The sequence below is a fragment of the Ascaphus truei genome, chromosome 15 (assembly GCF_040206685.1).
Source record: "Ascaphus truei isolate aAscTru1 chromosome 15, aAscTru1.hap1, whole genome shotgun sequence".
Classification (NCBI taxonomy): Eukaryota; Metazoa; Chordata; class Amphibia; order Anura; family Ascaphidae; genus Ascaphus; species Ascaphus truei.
The window spans coordinates 49473095-49490643 of NC_134497.1; the positions used below are offsets into that span (position 1 = coordinate 49473095).

The 17549-nt window shown below is 41.8% G+C and overlaps 1 protein-coding gene across 2 annotated transcripts in view; it reads left to right on the top strand.

The window, feature by feature from the left end:
• Positions 1 to 17549, top strand: part of UQCC1 (ubiquinol-cytochrome c reductase complex assembly factor 1) — a 353269-nt gene that overhangs the window by 7608 nt on the left and 328112 nt on the right. For both annotated transcript variants that reach the window (XM_075572585.1, XM_075572586.1), the window contains exon 2: positions 6011 to 6115. The gene's annotated coding sequence lies outside the window, so the exon portion shown is untranslated. The remainder of the gene's footprint in view (positions 1 to 6010; positions 6116 to 17549) is intronic.

Consider the following 17549-nt stretch of genomic DNA (forward strand, 5'->3'; position numbering starts at 1 on the left):
TATATATATATATCAGAACAAAACAAAAATATAAAGGAGCGCCTACTATAAACAACCTGCCTAACTGTGAGTATGTATGCTACTGTGTTGATACAACCAATGGGGTGGCCAGGGGTGGTAATATAAAAAATGGATCCTATGTTATAAAGATAATGCATATAATAAAAAACTTTAATAAAAATGCTATATAGAAAAATGAAAAATATTAAAAATATAAAAATAAAAGATATTGAATGATATTAACAACTTAGGTGAATACCAAAAAAAGAACCTTAAAAAACATAGAGTCCCGTTCCAATAAAGTGCATCCAGGTAAAGGCAGCCCGTTTGAAAGGGATCACAACTCCCTTGAAAATACCTATGAGAGAAAAAGAGAAAAAAAGAGAAAAAAAGAGAAAAAAAACAGGCGCACACCTAGTGCATTAAAGTAAAACAATCATTTTATGGAGAACATTAAAAAGACAAATGCCCACTCACAAATCAGAAGATAATAAAGAGCATTTATGAGATTGGCCCTTATGAGTGGCTTATGAGGGCCAATCTCATAAATGCTCTTTATTATCTTCTGATTTGTGAGTGGGCATTTGTCTTTTTAATGTTCCATAAAATGATTGTTTTACTTTAATGCACTAGGTGTGCGCCTGTTTTTTTTCTCTTTTTCTCTTTTATATATATATATATATATATATATATATATATATATATATATATATATATATATATATATATATATATATATATATGAAAAAGAGAGGAGAGAGCGCACGCCCCATAGCATAAAATAGTAAATTTAATGAGGGGAAGGGGGAGAGGGGGGATAAAAATGCACTTACAGTACAAAAGTACAAATAAAACAGGCATTGCGTGATATAATCACCACCATCCGGTTACTTGTTTCTATCCTTATGGTGAAATCCGCTCTCAATGCAGGATGGGCAACGTCCCTGCAGAAGTCTCCAGCAGATTTCCAGGGCCAGTAGAAGTGAATTGTTGATTTAAGAGTCCAAGAAGGTAACTCCGAAATGCCAGGCCTCTGTAACACCAGCACATGGATCGGTCCACTCCAGCGCTCTATGATGACGTAGTGTCACTGCGTCCTACGTGATGACGCTCCCTGACGCGTTTCGTCACTCTCGGGCAACTTTCTCAACTTTCTGCCCTTTGTTTACTACTTTATTGGGCTGGAATAGGTTAGCTAGCCAGCCCAATAAAGTACAGCAAACGCAGTTGGCTCCTTACCTGGGAGCTTTATTCTTCCCTCTTGGGACAGGATCGCTTTGGGCAGCTTGTGTCTGTCTTAACACTTCCTCTGTCTTCCCTCTATGCCTCAGAGAGAGAGACTGCCGCCCCAGAGGTATTTCCTCGTCCTGTTTTAAAGCAGGTGAAGGAGCTTAATTCAAATCACCTGTGGTCTGCTTGACAAGCTGAGTTAACCCCTCGTTTACTGGATAGCATGCATACTGCCATCTCCTATTCACATACACGGAGTCAATGACCCTGTCACAATAGTTACATAGTAGATGAGTTTGAAAAAAGACAGGTCCATCAAGTTCAACCTATGCTAAATTTAGACAACAGATACTTTATCCTATATCTATACTTACTTATTGATTCAGAGGAAGGCAAACAAAAAACCCCATGAAGGGAAACAATTAATTCCTTCCTGACTCCAAGAATTGGCAATCGGATTAATCCCTGGATCAACATCCTTCCCATGTATACTTATTTGGTATATCCCTGTATACCTTTCCCATCTAAAAAGATGTCCAACCTTTTTTTGAATAAATCTTTTGTATCTGTCATCACAGTCTCCATGGGTAATGAATTCCACATTTTAACTGCCCTTACTGTTAAGAACCCTTTACTTTGTTGCTGGGGAAATTTCCTTTCCTCCAACCTTAAGGGATGGCCCCGTGTCCTTAGTACTGCCCATGGGATGAATAATTCTTTTGAAAGCTCATTGTATTGTCCCTGAATATATTTGTATATAATTATCATATCCCCTCTTAGACGCCTCTTTTCTAATGTAAATAAATCTAATTTAGCTAGCCTCTCCTCATAAATTAGGTTGTCCATCCCCTTTATTAATTTGGTGGCTCTTCTCTGCACTCTCTCTAGTTCCATAATGTATTTTCTAAGGATTGGTGCCCAAAATTGTACTCCATATTCAAGGTGTTGTCTTACTAGTGCTTTGTAAAGGGGCATGATTGTTTACTTCCCTTCCATCCTTTGCCCCTTTGATGCAAGATAAGATCTTGTTTGCCTTTGCAGCTACTGCATGACATTGGGCACTATTGCTATGCCTGCAGTCTACAAGAACTCCTAAATCCTTCTCCATCAAAGATTCCCCCAATATATTTCCATTTAATTTGTAAGTCGCCTTTTTATTCTTGCATCCCAAATGCATAACCTTACATTTATCTGTATTAAACCTCATCTGCCATTTACCTGCCCACGTTTCCAGTCTCTCCAAGTCCTTCTGAAGAGAAATTACATCCTGCTCTGATTCTATTGCCTTACACAATTTAGTATCATCAGCAAAGATGGAGACTTTGCTCTCGATCCCAACCTCAAGGTCATTAATAAACAAGTTAAAAAGCAGGTGTCCCAGTACCGATCCCTGAGGTACTCCACTCATGACTTTAGTCCAACCTGAAAAAGTTCAATTTATGACAACCCTCTGTTGTCTGTCCTTTAACCAGTTTTCAATCCAGGTGCATATATTATTACTGAGTCCAACTTTCTTTATTTTGTACACCAACCTCTTGTGTGAAACCGTATCAAAAGCCTTTGCAAAATCTAAGTAGACCACATCAACTGCATTACCCTGGCTAAATTCCTACTTACCTCCTCAAAGAAACAAATAAGGTTAGTTTGGCAAGATCTATCCTTCATAAATCCATGCTGACTATTACTAATAATTTTGTTTTCCATTTGGTATTCCTGAATATTATCCCGTATTAAACCTTCAAGTAGTTTCCCTACTATTGAAGTCAGGCTTACAGGTCTGTAATTTCCCGGTTGTGATCTAGCTCCCTTTTTAAATATAGGCACCACATCTGCTTTACGCCAATCTTGTGGTACTGAGCCTGTAGAAATGGAGTCCCTTAATATTAAATATAATGGTTTGGCTATTACTGAGCTTAACTCCTTGAGAACTCTTGAATCTATGCCATAGGGGCCAGGTGCCTTATTTACTTAATTTTTTTCAAGTCGCTTATGAACTTCTTCCTCAGTTAACCAATTGTTCATTAATATGGAGGTTGTGGCTTCCTCCTGCGGCACTACTATTGAACTTGATTCTTCCCTGGTAAACACAGAGGCAAAGAATTTGTTTAATACCTCAGCTTTTTCCTTATCTCCAATAATCTGCCTACCCATCTCACACTGAAAGGGTCCTATATTTTCTTTTCTCATTTTTTTGTTATTAAAGTACTTAAAGAACTTTTTAGGGTTGACCTTACTTTCTATTGCAATTCTTTTTTCATTATCCATTTTTGGTAATTTGATTGCCCTTTTGCAATTTTAGTTACATTCCTTATAATTCTGATACGATGTCTCTGTCCCTTCTGACTTAAAGAATCTAAACGCCTTCCTCTTCTTGTCCTTTCCTCCCCTACCTGTTTATTTAGCCACATTGGTTTTGACTTATTTCTTTTATACTTATTACCCAAGGGTATACACTTATAAGTGTGCTTTTCTAATGTTTTAAAGACTGCCCATTTATCTTCTACATTTTCCCTGCAAACACATCATCCCATTGTATTACTACTAGATTAGACCTCAGTTTATTAAAATCTGCCTTTCTAAAGTTTAAGGTCTTTGTTGAACTCAAATCTATTTTTGATCATTTATTTCAAATGAGACCATGTTATGATCACTGTTACCCAAATGTTCCAGGACTTGAATATTTGTTATTACTTTTACATTGTTTGATATGACCAAATCCAGTATTGCCCCTCTCCTGGTTGGTTCCTCAATAATTTGGGTCCTATAATTGTCTTTAAGCACCCCCAATAACGTGTTATTCTCATTGCCCCAGTCTATGTCTGGATAATTAAAATCCCCCATTATGCAAACATGACCCAGTTTTGATGCCTTTTCCATTTGCAAAAGTATTTTAGCTTCCTCAATCTCACAGATATTTGGTGGTTTATAGCATATTCCCACAAACATTTTTTTAATACTTTTACCTCTACTGCTAATTTCTATCCACAAAGTCTCTACATTTTCATCATTCCCTTCATAAATATCATCCCTTTATAATAGGTTTTAGATCCGGTTTAACATATAAACATATTCCACCTCCCCTTCTATTGGTTCGATCATTCCGAAAAAGAGAATAACCCTCTAAATTGACTGTCCAGTCATGAGTTTCATCCCACCATGTTTTAGTAATGCCTATGATATCATACTGCTCCCTTGCAGCTATTAATTCAAGCTCCCCATTTTATCTGTCAGGCTTCTTGCATTAGCAAGCATGCATTTCAGTTTTTTTTTTCAGCCTGTACTATTTTATCTGCTCCATCCTTTCTGCGCCCACTTGGTTTAGTCTTTAGAAGTTTTCTAGTATTATCTGTATTTACTATGGGTGTCTCACTGCTTGTCAAACTTGCACTTGCCCTCATTCTACCTCCATACAACCTTGTATCCTCATCTATTCCATTTAGTTCATTATCTGTTTCATTCCCCTCCCCCCTCCATCCTTGTTTAAAATCTCCTCCAACCTTTTTAACATTCTCCCCCCTTGCACAGAAGATCCCTCTTCATTGAGGTGCAATCCGTCCCTAGAATATAGATGGCACCTCTCAGAAAAGGAGTCCCAGTGCTCTAAAAACCCAAACCCCTCCTTCCTGCACCACTTTTTTAGCCATGCATTAACCTCTCTGATCTCTGACTGTCTCCCTGCAGTAGCGCATGGCACTGGTAGTATTTCAGAAAATACTACCTTGGAGGTCCTTTTGGCCTAGATCCCTGTAATCATTTTTTAGGACCCTCCATCTTTCTCTAACGTTGTCATTGGTGCCAACGTGTACCAAGACCGCCGGGTCAATCCCGCCCCCCCCCAACAATCTGTCTACCCGATCCGCAATGTACCGCACCTGGGAGACAACAAACTGTTCGGTTCATGCGGTCTGTATGTATTGTATGTATGTATTGCAATTCTGTTCAGCTGGTCCTGGCTGATTTGGAGGCTGGCTCCTCTTTCCCAGTTTTGAAGCTCACTCCCTCCCACTTTTAAATGGTTAAAAGCTCACTCCATTGCACCTTCCACACCCCTGGGAACCTGCATACAGTTTGATTGTGACAAATCTAATACAGAGTGCTTTTCCTGTTAATGTACAGGTTAATAAGAGCTTCAATCAGACTTAGAACTATGCAACTAATTTTGACAGATTTATTATAAATCATTCTTAATGGTAATGTACAGGTTATTAAGAATTTATTTTAGTGTGGGACCCTTGAGATGTGGTCTGCCTTGAAGGGGCTCAAGGGCTTACATCACTTTGGCCAAAGGTAAACTGAAAGACTGAGCTCTGTCTGTGTTTCATGTTCTGTCTCTGGTTTTAAATTTAATCAAGGTTAGAATTGTAGCTATTAAATAATTTGGGATCAGAACTTGCATAGCCATTATATACGGCAGAAACATCAATATTGCAATTTAATGTGACATATGAACTGATTTTTAAAACTTTGATTTTAATATTGATTCTAAAATCTGAAAATAGCTGAAATAGTACGATATTCATACAGTATTTCATATTCGCAGTGCACGTATACAGACACTAATAAACATGGGGGCATTGATGCACATAGCCTAAAAACCAACACGTATGTATGTGTGCTCTCAGGTTTTGCACACATGCTAAGATACGCACAGACCCACATGTCTATTCTGTGCTGCGACATTGTAAGACCTGTGGTAGGTTTTGATGGTGTGAGTACTGCAGCCCTGCAGGTCATTTACACGTGTTTTCTACATGTCTGGTTTCTTCTATCTTGCCCTCAGACTCGACCGATCCGAATAAATCCACAGATTACAACGTGCAGTTTGTTACATCCGAGTATTTTTCTACAGAGTCCTTGTCGCAGGGCTCTTTACAACACCAATCAGGTAAGGCCAAGTGTGTATCTTGTGGTGTAATCTGAATATCAAACCCTTGTCCTCTGGGTTTTCCATGGCCATTCCTGGAATCCCTTTCAATCGGCCCGTAGGATCCTGACCATCTCTGTGTCTGGAACTCCTTGGGCTAGGTCCCCAGCGGCCATGGCGTGGCGCGCGACACACACCAGGTACAGCCCTCTTATCGGGCAGTCCCCAGTAGATGTGTGGGCGAGCGCTCACACATCACAATGGCGCTACGCTGGCAGGGAAGACTTGTCTTCCTGTGGGAATTTTGCCTTCCCGTTCCGTGACGGGATCACGTGGTCGGCGGGCAGGCAATGGAAGGGCAGATATGCCTCATCATGGCCGCGCCCCCTGCGCATCCCACTGGTCCCCTACAGACCGCAGATTGTGGCTTTTATCTGTGCACACGCCGCCAGGTTGCCAGGCGCTTGTACAGCAGTAAACACTGTGGCTGTGGCTTTAAAGCTGCAGTTCCAGCTGCCGTTTAAAAATATAAATAAATAAATAGAATACAATCTGCATACTGAGAGAATAAACAGAAAACTGCGCACTATACTAAAGTGAAGGTGATAATAAAATAATACAATTTTGCTAAAAAGTGAAAAATAATAAAATGTGCACTGATTTTACAATAATACAAAAATTAAATTCCTTAAATAACGTGATGTATGTGATAAATATAGTAATAAAGAGCATACAAAAACCTTAACACATTACTGGAGAGTCTGCAGCTTGTTAAAGTGGATGGCTCAACATCACACAGGGATCATGAAAAGAAAACAAAGCACACGACTCTCATAGGGTAAGTAAGTAAATATAATGTTACAATATAAAGTGTAAGTAATGCACGTACAGGAGGAATATTTAAACAAGCAGGGCATGTTTAGGGTACATGTTACCACTACTGGATACAGGTGACTTGCTTCACGAGGGAAATCTGCATACACAGCCTTCGATATGGTCAGGAGCCTTCTCTCCTCTGGATTGTCCAGTGATTGTCTTACTGTAGATACTGGACACTATCTCCTAATATACTGCCGCGCCGGTGCTTCACGGGACCGAAATCTGGTTCACTGCTGATTCTATTGGCCATCGCGGAACTGCGTTATGACTCAGTGACGTCATCATCCCGGCACACACTGCTAAACAGCATTGAAGCTCCACACTCCTCGGCGGGCTTAGCCGAGTGGAGTTAGGAGCATCGGGAGAGTTGTACCAGCGTGTCTTTTGTGCGACCCGGTGGGTGCTGTGCTACAGACTTTGTTGTATACTTTACCGGACATTTTAAGCTGTGACAGAGGAGAGAAGGCTCCTGACCAGATCAGAGGCTATGTATGCAGATTTCTCTCATGAAGCAAGTCACCTGTATCCAGTAGTGGTAGCATTTACCCTAAACATGCCCTGCTTGTTTGAATAACCTTCTTGTACATGCATTACTTACACTTTTATATTGCAAATTATATTTACTTACCTCATGAGAGTTGTGCGCTTTGTTTTCTTTTCTTCTCAATCTGCACACTGACAAGTGATTAGCTAAATTGCAGACCGATCCGTTCTCCTGTAATCGATCGCTTTGCTCTGGGTTATTTAATTCAGTTATTGCGGCAAAACAGTACCCACAATGCAAAGTTCTGTGTGGAAGATCATGTGAACAGGCAGTCACCAGATATAATTTGGCGCACTGCTACAGAGAGGGCAGGGCTCAAAAAGGGGTGTGCCAGAGCATGTTTCAGAAGGGGAAGAGGATGTGACTTTGTAAATGGTTTCTATAGAAACAAAAATGCTTTTTACGGTACATTAAAAGTTTTTAAAAATAGTATATATATTTTTTTTAAATGCTACAAATATTTTCTCATAGTACAGAGCCGATTTATTAGAAGAAAAAACACACATAGGATATTGCTTGAACTGCAGCATTAAGGTGTTAATCTGTACGGGTAAACTCAAAAATAAAATCTTTGGGTACTTTTTGTAAACTAATGTTCTTTACGCTCCAACTTTTTGGTATCTCGATACTATTTTCCATTACCTGGAACATCTGATCCTATCTGGAGCTGATCCACAAACAAAACCCTTATTTCTTCAGCTGCCTGCAGTAAAATAATGATATGCTCAAGAATTTAACAGGCCATTTGCTCTCAATCTAAAATTTCCCCCCCCCTTTCCTTTTGTGCTAATCATTGACACCTAAAATTCTTGGGACTTCAAGATGTACAGATTACCAATTCAGTTTTTAGGTGTTTGTACAAGGTTTGAATGGTAATGAAAAGTTCAGTCCGCGCAAGGTTTGAATGGTGTCTATGCTCAAACAGCGTATTGTGAAATAAGTGAATTAAGGCGCAAACAACTATAAACAATAAGAATAGTGATTATAAAGTAAAAAGTGATGTGTGATGAAAAAATTCCAACCACCCAGCTCAAACCTCACTGGTGGGACCTGTTTCACGGGTTCCAAAGATTTAAGCAATATTCTCAAACATCCAGGGGGAGCATAAGGGGAAAGAAAACAACAAGGTACACAAATATAAGTGCAGACGTTTCTGAAATTGGATAAACTGTGTCTTGGCTCGTGTAGATGTACTACTCACAAGAATTAAGAGTTAATCAGGCAGTTGGCAAATAGGGTTGCCACCCATGTGGATGGTATAGATCTGGACCCCCCTTGTTAGAGATACTCCGTCAGCACGGTGATGTATGCAAAATAGAGAGAGAACTACATAGTGCGATCAAAAAGGTACAACTTTATATTTAAAAACGGGTCTGTAAAATGCGCACTTACAATGTGCCAGTAAAAATCAAGCATATATCTCACAAATGGAGAAAGTAGAAGCTCCCCGAACTGCTCACCGCCTCCCTCGGGTGTCTGGCTTTCTTCCACGGATCTGTGTGCCGGTTCAGAGCCTCCCTCAAAGCGCCCGTCCAGGAAGATGACGTCACGGCTGCAGAGTTGGTCAGCTACGGGTCGCGTCTGAGCCCAAAATTTTGATCGCACTATGTAGTTCTCTCTCTATTTTGCATACATCACCGTGCTGACGGAGTATCTCTAACAAGGGGGGTCCAGATCTATACCATCCACATGGGTGGCAACCCTATTTGCCAACTGCCTGATTAACTCTTAATTCTTGTGAGTAGTACATCTACACGAGCCAAGACACAGTTTATCCAATTTCAGAAACGTCTGCACTTATATTTGTGTACCTTGTTGTTTTCTTTCCCCTTATGCTCCCCCTGGATGTTTGAGAATAATGCTCAAACAGCACCATGCTGCACCGCAGAACGTGTTTTAAAAATGTGACGGTGCTGGTCTCTGACCAGCGGGCCGAACCGCAGGGTTGAGACAGGATATGAAAATGACCGCACGCCTTTGGACTGAGTCCTGTGTGGAAAATATCTGGCTCACAGGCCGAGGTCGGGACGGGGTGCAGCAGCGTATCCGGGGTCACGGTTCCAAGGTTGGGGCAGGAGAGAGGTAAACAATCCAAGTCTAGAAGCACAAGGATCCAACTCGGGCACAGGCTACGAGTAAATGGCTGCTATTTAAAGGCCAGGAACAGGTGCCGCTGACTACATCCTCCATCCTGGTTGAAGGCGGAATGAAGACATTTCGGGCCGAGGGCAAAATGACCTCAAATGGCAGCCATCTTGGTAGAGGCAAGGAGCTCGGGATGGGCAAGTGTAGAAGAGGGACGGCCACCACAGCGGGTCCTTACAAGAAAATGTTATTTTTGCTTATCTTTTCTACTGCTTTTTCCCCCCCTTCACTACCTGTGAAAATTCTCATTTACCTCTGCAGTGTTCGGACCTTCATACTGGGCATGCTGGGATGTGACTGCAGGTTTATAATGCTTTGGCTAAAGGGTTTAACTAAATGACCCTTACTCATGAGAATAGAAACATTGAAGTATTTAACTATGTATTTTGTCACATTGGATGTAGAATTGGGTATTTTTGTATTTTGTTGTGCATATTTCTGTTTAGTTAGTGCCAATTTTGTTTTGAGGACGTTCTAAGAAGCATTCTGCAGCGAGACAACAGGTGTCAAACTTCTATACCCGACCAGGTTTTTCTCACTTAAAATTGCCTGTATAAAAAAAAAAAGTTATACTTCCTGCACAAAGTGGGTTTCCAAAGGCTTTTATGAGTATAAGCCCCCTCAGCGGCAGATTTCCCATTAGGCCCGATAAGCCTAAGGCGGCAAAATTTACCCCCCCCCCCCCATACAGAGGGTGCACCCTCTTACCCACTGATTTGACAGGGGAGAGCGTGGAGCCTCTGAAGTTTTTCCTTCTTCGTGCCACTCTCCTTCAGTGTCGTGACGTCAAATGACGCTGCACCGCCACGTGATGTCGCAGCATCTTTTGGCGCTGCAGGAGGAGGCGGTGGCACCAAGGTAAGTGCCAAAGGGTGATAATTTTTTTAATCCGCCACTCTCCCTCCTAAAGGGTTACTAGAAGGTTGGAGTGTATCGGGCCCCATGCTGTGTTGCCATGGGATCATGAAGTTACGGGGAGAACTTTATATTAGAAAGAGGAAAGGTTTGAGAAGGTTAGGTTTCTGGAGGCCCAGTGGAGAAGAGCCCCAGGGAGAGTAGATAAGAAATAGTACCGACCAGGTAGGGGCAGTACCCTTATTAGTTGAGCTCCACAAGAGACAAAATAGTCCTGAAAAGGAATATTGCACGCCACAGAGGGTCTTACGAAAGAGGGCTCCCAGGTGTCGGTGGATCATCTCTAACCGCGGATTTGCACTAATATTACTTATCAGTCCGTATGGAAGTGACAGTTCCCAAACAGTCCAAAGGTACTGGGTAACGTAGGAAAGAAATTCCAGGATTCCCTTAGGGTCTTATAGTAATCAGATTAATACCGATGATCCCGAAGCAACAAGGGGGGCCGGGTCCCACGTCCACGTAGAGCAGCTAAGTAAATGTACCTCTGTTAGAGTAATAAGAGTGGGCACTAATGGAAGATCCATATTCATGTATATCTGATATAAAATACAGTGCAACATTGTCAACATGGGTTTGAATGGTCCCTGTGCTTGGGGACACGAATAAACGACAGTAGTACTACAAAATTTCCTGGCGCCCATTTTTAGACATCCTTGCTACCTTATCGCCCAGCTGCCTGAATCGAGCACCCTGCGTCAAGGTAATCCATGCTGAGTAGTCAACCTTTACATTGTTGTGCAAACTCCATAGGCGCCGAGCAGGAAGGGTTACATCCGTGAATTATTATTATTATCATTATTCTGATCATCTCCGATACATTTCTTTGAATTCTTATGATGTGAGAGGGGGCTTGGCCAGATGAATGTAGGTGTTGGGCTCACTTTTTAGGAATAAATACATCGAGTTGAACCTACGTTAAATTTAGATGACCAATACGTATCCTTTTATTTGTGTTTGCACTGTATTGATCCAGAGGAAGGCAAACAAAAGACCCCAGTGAAATATTATTCAATCATGTTTCATAAGGGGAAAAATAAATTCCTTCGTGACTCCAAATATTGGCAATTCGATTACTCCCTGGATCAGGCCTGCACAACTCCAGCCTTCGAGGGCCGCAAACAGGCCAGATTTTCAGGATATCCCTACTTCAGCACAGCTGGCTCAATTAGTGGCTCAGTCATACTGAACCACTAATTGAGCCAGCTGTGCTGAAGTAGGGATATCCTGAAAACCTGGCCTGTTTGCGGCCCTCGAGGACTGGAGTTGTGCAGGCCTGCACCTAGATCAACATCATTCCCATGTTTACTTATTAGGTATACTGCTGCGGCTCATTTTATTCTAAAACATCGCAGCTTTTTTCCTGGCTTTTTTCTCGAATGCGACGCACTTCACCGGGAGCATGCCGCATTCATGTTGCGTTCTCAGCCGTGGGTCATGCGAGGGTCATGCGCGGTTGATGCGTTTATTGAGAATGGTTCGGATTTAATAGGTTGCAATTCTTCGCGTGTCCGCCAGATGGCAGATATTCATGAATTGTAATGCGCATGCGCTTCAGTAATGTGTCGACTTGCAGGTGTTTCGTTTAAAAAAGATACCACAGTGGGCTATTGTAAATTGGCCTTTAGACTGAAGGAAGAAGTTACAATAATGTATCAATTTAGGCTATTCACATTAAAGAAAGACAAAGACCAGTTTCTGTTATTCTCCAGAGACCCGCCGCCACGAGTGTTAAAGTGCAGCCCGTTTTCCAAAAACTCGACAGAACTTGCGCGTATTTGATATGGGCCGCGATTAATGCAACAGATGATAAGATGGCAACAGTTGTTCAAATTTATCAGTATTTTATCGAAAACTATGACTTTTACAAATTTTCGCCAGCTCCTCGTGTGGACGCGTGCAATAAGGAAAAGGTTATGTAGCGATCCATGTTTTTATCGTATTGATCCCGAATTTATTGGAGGGTATTGGTGTGTATCACCGGCTTTTTCCTGTATCTATGATCAGACAGTTGGCAAAAGGTGAAAGGTCGTGTTAAAACCAACTAAGAAACGACAGTCGCTGCCAAGCAATGCGCCAGCACCAGCACCGGCTTCCAATAACGGTCCCACCGTCAGTGACAACTTTTGCTGTCTGTCCAGCAAGCCTGAGCCGGATTTCGCGTGCAGTTTCGATCAAGCTTGCATGTACCTAAGCGATTTCCAGCCTCATCAGCTGACTACAGGTGTAGTAGACCCGCTGCCAACTATCAACGTGTATGATCAAGAATACTGGACTTGCAGTGGCCCGGCGCCAGCTGATTGGGAAATTCTATGGTGAGTATTGTTGCCGTATTATTTTCTTTGTGTTTTTTATTTTGACAATATCAATATCGGTGCGATTCTCCTGTAAGCAATATCATTGGCTGAGCGGCTTCTACAGTACTGCAGATACTGAACAATTGGTGGAACGCTAGGCGCATGCGCATTGGAACCTTCTTCAAACGCATATGCGTGTCATTACATCGACGGTAGGCGCATGCGCATGTGAACAGGAGACGCCCCCCGAGAAAATTATTGGTGGGACTGGCTGGGAACTTCTTTAGGGGACTGACCATTACAGTAAAACTTTTCTTTTTGTTTTTCCTCAGAAAAGAAAACGGCTAATGGAGGGATTTCGATGGATAATATTGCTTTGTGTAACAATGCCTGCACATTGCTGAATCAGATTTAAAAAACCATGTACCGGAGTCTACAGTTTAGTTGCCGTTGTTATTGATTAGGATAGAATACCTGAAACAGTATGCTGATGTTTTCCGACCGTACAGTATACAATACTTTTTTATATGCAGTATACTGTGTAATAAACCGGAAAAAATAAAAAGTATGCATTTATTCTACATGTATTCCAGTACATGTGTCTTCTATACAGTACCAGTACATACTGTACAGTACAGTACAGTGTGTCTAGTTTTTTTTAATACTCTTGTGATGTGCAGTACTGAGCATGCCTACAGTACAGTATGCCTGGACAGTAGTGTACATTCTAGAAACACTGTATTTTGTTAAGGTATCAAAGGAGCCAATGGAACAATTTAAAACAAATCAACATGTTCTTTTATTGGTGGAGTAAGTACAAAAACATTTATTTACAAATACTGTACAATGTAGAAACATTAAGTGCACAGCAATTCAAAACATCAACAGGTGTATGGTTTACTGCTAGTGAAAACATTTATTTACAGAAAGTAAAAACATTTACAGTTAGTATGGTTTACAGTCACATGTTATAAAAAAAATTCTTTATCAATAAAATATACAAAACGCAACATCTCCTTTATTAAAGAACGGCATGTCAAAACATTTACAGGGGGATGGTGTGCAGAACAGTCAGTCAGGCCTTCACCACTTCTGTCTTCGAGGGCAACAAACAGGCCCAGATTTCAGGGTAACCTTTGAAAACCAGGCATGTTTGCGGGCCTTGGAGACTGGAACTGTGCAGGTCATGTGTGTGTGTGTACAGCAAGTTAAAACATTTCTGTATAAATACAAGTTAAAAAACACACAACAACATCTCCTTTATTTAAGTACAGCAGGTCAAAACATGTACAGTACAGTTCAGCACAACAGTATGGTCTTACCTGTGATTAAAAAAAATTCTTTATTCATAAAATATACAAAACGGAACATCTCCTTTACACAAGAACGGCAAGTCAAAACATTTGCAGTGGGATGGTGTGCAGAAAAGTCAGTCAGGCCTGCACCACTACTGTCCTCGAGGGCAGCATACAGGCCCAGTTTTCAGGACAACCTTGAAAACCGGGCCTGTTTGCGGCCCTCGGGGACTGGAACAAAACATTTACCAAACATTTTCAACAGTTGAACACTCACTCAAATGCGTACCCCACCAGATTGTCCTTCCATGGCCGATGCCTTGCATGGCGCAAAACGCCATTAATGCAGTCTCGAACGCCTTTCATTACAGGATCTGTAATTGAATAAAAGCGCCGCAATTCCTCCAGAATGGTCTTAAATTTTCAGGAAATGCCTTTTTTACGCGATTTCCTGTGTAGTTCACTTTGAAGGTCCAGTCGCAGTACAACAAGTAGGACACATGGTGCTTAAAAATGAACAAGGCATACTTGTGGGGTGCACCAGCACTCTTCACCCTATACTTCTCCCTGAGTGCCGGTGGCAGATCGCGCAGGGTGATGTTGGGCACCGTATCGATGCTAGCGAATGTAGGTCTTCTGTGAGCGGGTGTGCTTGTGGCGGCGGGCGAGGTTAGGTTGTCTGGGAGGAAGCTTTCCTCCTGTCTTGGTCGCCGTGTTGTCTCCTGGCGTGGTCTTGACGGAGTTGTTATGTCCTCTCCTCAACAGCATATATGTACACTAAATCTTCTGGTTGAGGGGGTGCGCTTGGTGATGGAAGGGAGTTGATGCTCCCATTCATCACATCCATGCCACCCTCCTGCTCCGGCGTCGGGGAAACAGGGGCATGAACACCGAGCAAATGATGTATCCCCGCTATGTCGGCCTCTATCTTCTCCATCCGTCGATCCATCCGTTGATCTATATGTAGCATCCGTTGCTCCATATTTAGCATTGTCTCCAGAAGCATATCTATCTTTGTCAGCATAATGGAGTCCACGGGGATATCCACACTTATCCCATTCAGCATCCGGTCTAATGAGCTGCTTCTTGTGCATGGCGTGTTGACATCTGGGTGGATGGGTGCTACGGAGGATGAGATTGGGGTTCCATGGAGAGAAGCGGCAGCTTCGTCGAAGAAGGGTGGAGAAGGTGACCTGTGGATATCCGGTAGAGGAGAAGCGGCAACGTCGTCGAAGAGGGATGGAGAAAATGACCTCTAGATTTCCAGGCGAGAAGCGGCAGAGTCGTCTAAGCGCAAAGGAAAAAGTGACCCGTGGATTTCAGAGGCACCAGCGGCAGCGTCGTCGAATAGACCTGGAGAAGATGGCCTGAGGGTTTCCGGGAGGGCGGCGGCAGCGGCGAGGACGAGGAGTGGAGAAGACGGGCTGAAGATTTCCGTGACAGTGGCGGCAGAGTCGTCGAAGCGTATGGGAGGAAGTGGTCTGCGGGTTCGATGGGTTGGCTGCCATTTGTTTTGCGTGGAGTGTACATCACCGTATTTCTTCTTGACATAATAAGGCTGACGTCTATTAAAACCCTTAGCCTTTTGGGTTCAGCAGAAGGTTTTCTTTATTGGCCTTAGCCTGTCGCTTTGGCCTTGGCGTGGAAATGGCAACCGCCTTTCGCTTTTTCTGCATGACAGGCACGGCAGAGGCGAGTGGGTTCCTGCGTCCGTAGAATCGGGGTTGATCCATGGAAGCAGATGGCATAATGCAGTACCTGGACAAGGGAAAGTTCAGATAAAGATCATCGAGTAGTGGGCTATGCAAAGTGTGTAACCTTTTATGCATGGCGGCGAGGTACAGGTGTTGAAAGTGGGCGTACTCTAATGTGAGTAATTACCGTATAAATACACCATCCATTTTGTGGATTCACTGCACATTGAATACACATCGACTAAACATCGAATATACATTCTTGTGTTTGTATTTCTTTCTACTCGCAGCAATGCCCGTTACAAAGATTTCCAAGGAGCTCAGCATACGAATTAAGGAGATGTACACGAGCGGACACCGACTTGCTGCTATCCAACGTTGGTTAGCTACTTCTGGCATCGTTGTTCCAGCAACCACCGTGAGCTATCATGCACACGGAAAAACCAGAGAACGCAAAAGGGCACCAAGGGTAACTAACGCGTAAGTACTGTATATTGATACAACTTTATTTTTTTTTAATATAAAATATTGTACTGTAGATCTACAGTAGTGTATCTAATATTTTTTTATTTCGGTAGATTTATATTACAACAGTATATATATTTTTTATATTTATATTACAACAGTATATATATTTTTTATATTTATATTACAACAGTATATATATATATATATATATATATTATATTTATATTACAACAGTATATATATATTTTTTTTATATTTATATTACAACAGTATATATTTTTTATATTTATATTACAACAGTATATATATATATTATATTTATATTACAACAGTACATATTTAATATTGCTGCATATTAATAGATCAATATATTGTGTACTGTTGGTCTACTGTCTCTAATATTTTGGTTATTTCAATTTATATTTATATTACAGTACAACAGTATATACTGCACCGACACACTTTATTCGAGCAAATACCCAGTATGTACCTGGCAGATACCTGGAATGCGCCGCTCCTCACCTCTGACAAGCCCCGTTGTGTTTGCCTTCCCAGCCTGGGTTCATGCCTGGCTGACGGGCGGCTGATCTGTTAAATGATAATGATTAGGATTTAATAGGCTGCAATGCTTCGCGTGTCTACCAGATGGCATAAATTCATGAATTGTAATGCAGTATATATATATATATACTGTGCAGTATTGCAGCCAGCGGGAATAAAATGCTTCAATCCCTGCCTGGAAAATACCTCAATGCACTCGGGCAGAAAACAGTCACAAACCTCAATACACCCGGGTATACCCGAATTCGTGGGACTAGCCGAGCTCGAATAAAGTGTGTCGCCAGTGTATATTTTTATATTGCTGCATATTGATACTGTAGAACTGTGCTGTAATTCTGTAATGCTATGCTTGTGTCCTACTGCACTGTAACTTACCGGATTGTTTTTCTTTACATTGTAGGGAGACAACTCTTCTGGTGGACAAAATAAGTGAGGAGAATGATGAGAAGAGTGCATTAAGGGTCAAATACACTCTGCAGGAAAATCACAATCTCACTATATCCGAGACCAGCATAAAGAAGATGAGACGCAGCATTGGATGGAAATATGGACGTGTGAGGTTAGTACAGGCATACCCCGCTTTAAGTACACTCACTTTAAGTACACTCGCGAGTAAGTACATATCACCCAATAGGCAAACGGCAGCTCACGCATGCG